At 38.1% G+C, this 8,436-nt stretch overlaps 2 pseudogenes; both read right to left on the minus strand.

Annotated features, from left to right (window-relative positions):
• Positions 1–2,282: 2,282 nt before the first annotated feature.
• On the minus strand, positions 2,283–2,863 carry LOC139073296 (mitochondrial-processing peptidase subunit beta pseudogene; annotated as a pseudogene).
• A 4-nt stretch (positions 2,864–2,867) lies between these two features.
• LOC103554976 (mitochondrial-processing peptidase subunit beta pseudogene) lies at positions 2,868–3,439 on the minus strand (annotated as a pseudogene).
• Between the last annotated feature and the right edge of the window lie 4,997 nt (positions 3,440–8,436).

Genomic DNA, 8,436 nt, shown 5'->3' on the forward strand with positions numbered 1-8,436 from the left:
TCTCTAATTTATCTGTTATTTCATTAGCATTTATATTTACTACTTCATTCTTTCTACTTTATATATTTTCTGTTGTTTTATTACTACATTCTTAGGTTATATGTGTAGCTTGTTAATTTTTCAGATTTTCTTTTTAGAAAAAAATTTTAAAAAGTTTCCAAATTTCCCTCTAAGTATTGCTTTAGCTGCCTCAGACATTTTCATTATCTTTACATTCTAAGTATTTAAAAATTTCCTTTGTGATATCTTCTTTGACTGAAGTTATTTAGAAGCATGTTTTTAAATTAAAAAAAAAAAGATTTGGTAATTATATTTTTGTTATTGATTTCTAACACAGTTGCATTTTAGCCAGATAATTTGTTTTGTACAAATTCTGATTCCTTGAAATTTGTTGAGACTTGTCTTATGGCCTCACACATGGTCAATTTTCATATGTGTTCTGTGTATGTTTGAAAATAATGTCAATTTACCAAAATATAGATGTATTGTTCTATACATGTCCTTTAGATCAAGCTTGTCAATTATATTGCTCAAGTTCATATTCTTACTGGTTCTTTTGTCTACCTGGTCTCTCAGTTACTGAGGGAGATATATTAAAATTTCTCACTGTGATAATAGATTACTCAATTTTATAATTGTTATACATTGTTAACAACTTTAATTTTTAAAAAACTATGTAGTGATTCTTTGTCTTTGATAATGTTTTGTGTCTTTAAGTTGATTTTGTCTGATGTCAATTTAGCATTTAATATTTGCGTGATAATATTCTTTCATCCTTTTACTGTCAATGTTCTTCTCTCTCTAACTTTTAGTTAGGTCTCTTGTAAATAACATATAGGTGAATTTGTTTCTTTTTCCAGTCTGGCAGTCTTTGCTTTTTACCTGGAGAGTGTGTGCATTTACGTTTATTGTGATTACTAGTCTATTTGGATTTATTTTGCTATTTGTGTTGTGTTTTCTGTTTGTCTTTTTATATTGTCTTTTTATATGTTTCTTTTTTAATTACTTTCCTTTATATTGAGTTTGTTTTTTTTCTCATTTTCATTTGCCTCTCAAATAGTTGGAAATTGTATCTCTATTTTTATTTTTAAATGATTCCCTAGAAATCCTAGAATGCATTTTAATTTAGCAAAGTCTAAAATTAATTCATTCATTTATTCTTTTCTAAGATAATATAGACAACTTGAAATGCTTTAACTTTGATCATCTCATCCCAACTTATGAGTATTTGCTATGACTAACCAATATTTAGTTCTTCTAGTCACTAACATGTCAAAGTAGAATGTTGTTTTAGATTCACCCAGTTATTTAATGTTTTCTTGGCTCATCATTTTCTTTTTGCATCTCAGACTTCTTGGGACTCATTATCCTTTTTTCTGGAGCACATCTCTTAGAAATTCCTTTTGAAAGGGTCTCTCAAATTTTCTTTTCTGAAAATATCTTAATTTTACTCATGTTCTTGAAAGACAACCTCTATGATAATATCATTCTAGTTTTATGGTTATCTCCTCTCTGTTTTAAAAAAATCCCATGATATTCTGACCTTCATTTTGGCTATTGGGAAATCAGATGTCAGTCTAATTTGTTCATTTATCAGTAATCTGTCTTTTTATCTGGCTGTTTTTAACATTTTTTTCTTTTTCATTTTCTTTTATTCTCTTTTCTTCCTTTTCTCCCTCCCTCCCTCCTCTTCTTTTCCTTATTTCTTTTCTTTTCTTTTCTTCCTTCCTTCCTTCCTTTCTCTCTCTCTCTGTCTCTCTTTCTCTCTCCCCCTGCTTTCTTTCTCTTCCTTCCATTCTTTCCCTTCCTTCCTTCTTTCTTTCTTTTTCTTCCTTCCTTCCTTCCTTCTTTCTTTCCTTCTTTCCTCCCTCCCTCCTGTCCTTCTTTATTTCCTTTTTTTTGGTGTTCTGTAGTATCATTACAAAGTATCTATCTAGTCTTGTACTTTTAAAAATTTATTCTGCTTGGGATTCACTGGGGTTCTTAAATCTGGACATTTCTGTCTTTTGTAAATTCATGAAAATTCTCAGTCAACATCTCTTTGAATATTGCTTTCTTCTACATTTTCTCTATCTCTTTCTTCTACTCTGATTAGATATATGCTAGCTGTCTTAATTATGGTCTCCATGTCTTCTTTTCCAAATATACGTGTTCATTTTTATTTTATTTTTTTAAGGATTGATAGCTTAAAACTTGTGTCTCTCTGTTAGTTTTATAAATATGTTCAAAATATTTTGATTAAGAGCATTTTAATCACAAAACCAGCATATGTTACTGCAAATTCAGTCACAATATTGCTCAATGGAAACAAGAGCTACAATACCTGGACTCTTATCTTGAATATATTTGGTGCACACTTCTTGAACTGCCTCAGCATCTACAGCATCAATTGCTGCTATAAGCTCAGGGATAGGAATTCTTCTATTATAGTATCACATTTGCCTTCCAATATCTTCACAAACTGGACTTGAACCATAGAGTTGCAACAACATGTTTGTTTTTAGAAGAGTTGTGGCTCGTGTAATTTTACTTTCAGTGACACACAGAGTCACATCTATTCTTTTTGAACAAGATGTAGCATGTCTGCAACAATGACTGGTTCAAAACTCATATAGATTTCCCACAATCCTGTATCTGTGTAGGATGTGTTGTGACTGAAAGCCATGGCAGACCTTGCCATGACAGATAAGCTGGGCCAGCTTGCTAGATAAATTCATTCCTCCTCTGAAATGACAGTCTTAGTTGCCAATCGATGTGTTTGCAACTATGACAGAGATTGTATCTGGATGTGCCCAACCAAGAGCTTACACAGTTCTTGAAAGATGTGAAGATGTGCCAAAGGCATCTTGTCATCCCTCATGCAAATCTCAAGTTCCTTGTTGTAAATTGGCTTTGACTTCCTGCATCTCTCTAAGGATTACTCCATACTTATCTTCAATATCTGCTTCTCCTGATGAACTGTTTTGTATTGTATCAGTGAGAATTTCTACAGCTCTTGGCAAATCCAGAGAATTCTTTGGCATAATATATGGCCTGCTTTCTGTAGGTATAGGCATTGAAATAAGCATCCATGTTTTCATTTTCAAGTTCCAGATCTAATTTGTATCTATTTTTGTTGACCTTGAAATCCATATGTTCCAGAGAATGAGCTGTTTCCTTCTTCTTATTATTTTCTTGTCAATTCCCAGCATCAATCCAGAGCCCAATTGTGTATGTTGACAACCTAGTCTTCAAAGGCCAGTCTGAGTCCATTTTCCAAACATGTTGCTCCTGTTTTAGGAACATTCAGAACAACTTGTGTAGTGGCATGTGTATCTTTTAATTTGTTCTCTCCAAATTATAACGACAGACCAGCACTTCCAATCAAGAGTCTCTCAGTGAAACCCCAGAGCCACCACCACACCATGGGAAACAGCATGGCATGGACTCTCCTCTCCATTCTTAAAAAAATTTTTTTTTTGTGAGGAAGATTGGCCCTGAGCTAACATCTGTTGCCACTCCTCCTCTTTTTGCTTGAGGAAGATTGTTGCTGAGCTAACATCTATGCTAATCTTCCTCTATTCTATGTGGTATGCTGCCATAGTGTGGCTTGACAAGCAGTGCTAGGTCCATGCCTGGGATCTAAACTTGCAAATCCCAGGGTGCTGAAGTGGAGCGTGTGAACTTCACGACTATGCCACCAGGTAGGCCCCTCCTCTTCATGTCTTTTAACTTCTGTGTTATTTTTTTCAACTTCCTTTTCCCTCTGCTGCATATTGAGTAACTCTTGAGTTCTTTCTTCCAGTTCATTAATTCTCTCTTCTACTTTATCTAATGCTGTGTCCATCTCCTGAGCTTCTAGTTTCATTTGTTATACTTTTTTTCATCCAGAAGTTCTATTTGGTTCTTTTTTCAAAACCACCTGATCATATTTTGAAGTTTTTGGTACTTTGTTACTTTTGTTTCTTACTTCTACTTTTTCTCACTCAAATGACTTAGTTCCTCTTGTGTTGTATAATTTTTATATTGTAGTGAGTTTATAATGACCTGAGGGAACCATTTGAGGCCTTCATTTAGGATATATTTATCCAGGAAGGCATTACTAATCTTGAATCATTTTAAATTAAGTTCTAAAGTTAGATTTTTGTGGACCACATAGGTAGTGTGAATTCTAGATCCTGGCTCTAAATGAGGACCACTTGTGAAGAGGAATCTTCAAGGTATATTCTACCCAGAGCCAAGGTTGAGATATCAGATCTTCTTTACTATTTTCCTTTGTGGGATAGATTTCCTTCTTTTGGCTTACTCTTGCATTAAAGATGTTAACTTCTGGGTCCTGGCCTATTTAGGGATCTTTTTCTGTTTTCACTTGGTTTAGGTCCTGGGCATTGTATCCTGACCCCTGTTTGATACCCATTAAAATGAAGACTTTTGGCCACCAGGGATAAGTTAATGCCCACAGGGACCCATTGCTTCAGGGCGATTACTTCTGAAGATTTGTGCTTGCTTGTATTTTTAACTTCTGATGATTTCCATCATTTTCCTGACAGCTCAGGTAAGCATTGTAACATCCTTTATTCAATATTTTTAGGTATTGTGAGCTGGAGAGGTTTCTCATGGTATTTATTCTTTAATAGTGTGGGAAGTGGAAGTCTCACACTATTCTTAAATACTCTGATTTACGAGGTTTCCATCGTAAGGTATGCTGAATTGAAGAACTGAATAGAAACCGCCTGCCCCAAGATAAGAATCCTCTAAACACATCAGACCCAAACACCTGAGCTATTGCGGCCAAGTTATCCTTTTAGCCTATTATAGCATGGCTGCTGCCTCAGTGCAATCCTGGCCGACTTCTGCCAGTAGAAGATAGATTGAACATAGAGAGAGTAAGAAGGAACAGTATCTGGTTTACGAATAAGCACTCAGTATGAGCTACTTAGTTTGAGTTTCACACAATGTAATGAAAGGGTAGCATTGCTTTCATTTTATAAATAGGAAAACAACCTCAATGATGCTAAGTAATTCATCAGAAGGACACAGAAGGAGCTGGAATGTTCTGAAAGATCATCCAGGCGTATCTTCCTAGAGCAGACCTTCAGAGGATATGTGGATCAACCATTTACTCATTCATCCACCTGTCCATCCATTCATCTGTGAATTCATTCAAGAAACCTTTCTTGGGAACGTGCCACGTGTATGACATTGTGCCTAACGCTGACATACAAAAATGAATAAGATAAAGAGCTTACATTCTCATATGGAAAGACACATAAACAATTATAATATTGTGCAGTAAGTTAAATGATAGGGGGTCGTGAGAGCATTGGGAAGGACATCATCACTGAGACCAGCTCATGTATACCTTTGGGATGGAAAAAGGGTAGGTGGTTGCTGACCAAAACGGGTGGTGAGCTGCAGTTAGGAACATCTATAACAAGGGAAGATGGAGCAGTCTTTCTTCTTGAAATTTACCTTTCAGGAGCTGACTGTTCCTTTTTTCTAAAAAGAGGGAAATAGCTCAAAACTACTGTCTTTAAAAAGGATTTTTTTCTTTCCAGTTACCAGGAGCAAAGCTGTTGCAATCCAGAATCATCTCACTTGCTGGATGGAACAGTTCAGTGATGGTTTGGTTATCTAGCTTGCCATCTTTTCTGGAATTGAAACATTGCACAGGCGAAAGACTTGTCTGGTACAATAGCTTATGATTGCACTTTCCTCTCAATCATTCAAGTCCTTATATCAGGAGCTCTAATCCAGTTTTCTTAGGCACCATCTCCTTACTGGCTGACAAAGTTTCCATGCTGGGTCTTGCAAAACTAAGCTATAAGCTTTTCTTTCACCAAAGGTCTGAATCTGAGCACAGATGTCAGAGTTGATCCAGTTACTCTTAAACCCCTGGAAAAGTGGATTTGTCTTGCTGCCTTTTTAATAGTGTGGAATTTTCCTCTACTCAGCAACTTTCTTCACTTTGTTGGTTATACCAAAATGGGTTTATCTTTGTCTGAACCAACATGATGGACAGACCTTTTGGCAAGTGAACCGTGTTTATTTCTAGGGCTTAAAATGTGGGTCATAGACACTGATAGAGACTGAATATCCACTGGGAGTCTTTATCTCACTCTAGCTGTTTGTTCTGAAAACAAAACTGTCATCAATGACCCTGGAAAACAGAACCTAGAGCTTTAAGGATGTTGTAGCAGTTATATGATATTACAGCTAAACTGAATGTGCCCAGTGGTGTTAATTGAGGTCAACTTCCAACATGCTTTTGAGGTCTGTGATTGCTACCAGAACAACCTTCCTCTCTTAAAGCCTGCATACCTATCAGTGGTCCAACCAGATCCCTGGTTTTTTAGATAAGTCACTCACCATCATAGTTGAACATATAATTTGAGATTGGGATCTTTCCTAATTAAACTTTGGCTGAGTGATCTCTAGTGAGTGCCTTATATCCGTAATTCTTGGCAGTGCAGTTTGGACAGGACAGAAAGACTTGTTTCAAATCTTGACTATGCCACTTTTTAATTGGGTGATCTTGGGCAGGTTACCCAAACTCCATTAGTTTCTTCATCTGCAAAATTGGAACAACAATGTTCATCTTAATGGTTTGTTGTGAGGACTAAGTGAGATAATGTATGAAAACACCTATCATAGGACCTGGCTGAAAGTAAATAGTAGTTGTTCTGATTTCCTCACTAACAAGGGCATCAAGTTCTCCCAAGTTTGGGCTGCTGACTTATTGCCAAGAAGCAAGAGACCACAGATTTAAGTTCAAGATTGTATGGAGCGCAAGAATGGCCAGTCAAATTGGAGATTGGTAGACTGATTTCCTATGCTCATCTCTTCCCAGTCTTTGGCAAACACTTTAAAATATTGCAGGAATTGTGAAACAAGGGGGAGGACTAGCAGAAGGTGAGATAGGTTGAAATTATGCAATGTTTTGCAGCCTTGGTCTTGTCTGTTGCCACAGCCATCCCCCATCATTCCCCCTTTTGTACAGTTCTCCGCTCCCTGAATCTCTTCTTTGCTTTCACTCCATGACTCATGAGATCAGTTTGGGTCCTAAGGCACCAGGGGAGCTGTGTTTGGTGTGGTGGTGAAGGAGACACACTGAAAGGTGACCGTAAGAAGAGCTCAGCTACATTAGTGTGACAGAGGCTGTGGAGTGTCTCTGTCCTTAAACTGCTCACCACATAGATTGTGGATGAGGCCGACAAGCAGAGAGGCAATGCCGCTACAGATCAGTGAGTGCCATACAGGTTTCAGCGTGGGGTTCTAGAAGCTATAGCTAGTACTCCCAAGAGGTCAGAGAAAGGGGTGCCAATGCTGAGAAATAAGGGTATAAATAAGGAGTCCATGAAAAAAGCAGCTGTGCGCATGCATGTGTACATGCACCCATGTGTTTTGTGGGATGTAGGGTGGGGGCAGGAATGTTAGGAAGAGAAAAGAGAAGGAGCATTTGGAAAGTGCTCCTGGTGTGAAGATACACCTGCAGCACTTGGAGGTGAGAAGAGCAAGGCATATTTGAGGAACTGTTTGTTCAATGGCTATTGCCACCTCTCTAGTGTCTTACAAGGGACTCTGTCATCTACAGAAGATTCCCTGGTGACTTGCACAGGAATGTGGAGGATTCTTCTGCTCTAAAGACCCCACCATGAGAGCCAAATCCTTCCTTGACTACCTCACTTTGGTATTCCTTTCTTCTCATCTCCCTTCCTCCTCCATCGCCTCTCTAAATGTTCTCTCTGCAGCCCCTGTGCTCTGTCAAGGGGCTTTGCGGCCATGTGGGACTCTCAGGGAGCAACCTGCAGAGCTAGGGTCTGGGGTGCTGTCCTAGGCCTTCCTCTCAAGGTGCACCTGTTTATCGAGCACGAACACTTGCTGTCTGAGCTTCACGCTGTGTTGGGCCCTGACTCTGGTCCTGGCCTCGAATCCCCGAGGGCCTCTTTGCCAGCTTCCCTCTAGGAGAAGGCTTTTCTTTCAGCTCTGTGTTCAGAAAAGGAACGATAGTGCTTTCTTCCTGCATACCAGCTCTGTCTCTCTCCCCCTGACTGAAACTCTTCTACTGTCACTCGAATCTTGACCAGGAGAAGTATCCATAATCCACTATTGACAGAAACATTTTTGAAACAATAGTCAGTTTCCCTCTGTCCTTCTCTTTCCCTCTCTCTCTCTCTCGTTGTCTTCTCTCTCTCTCTCTCCTTTTCTCTTTCTCCCTCTCTTCTTCTCTGCCCCCCATGCAACAAACCTCTTGGTTGTCCCACTCTTCACCTTTCAAGCTTTCATAGTTGTTCCCCAGTTTCCCCATTTTTTAGCCTTTTCCATGCAATCCCAAATTTGTATCCCTTTCCCAAAGTTTAACAAATATTTATTGAGAGCCTAATGTATGCGAGAAATGCTTTATATATACATGAACTCATTTAAATCCTTGAAAAAATCATGTGAAGTAGATGTGAT

The sequence above is a fragment of the Equus przewalskii genome, chromosome 3 (genome assembly GCF_037783145.1).
Source record: "Equus przewalskii isolate Varuska chromosome 3, EquPr2, whole genome shotgun sequence".
Taxonomy (NCBI): Eukaryota; Metazoa; Chordata; class Mammalia; order Perissodactyla; family Equidae; genus Equus; species Equus przewalskii.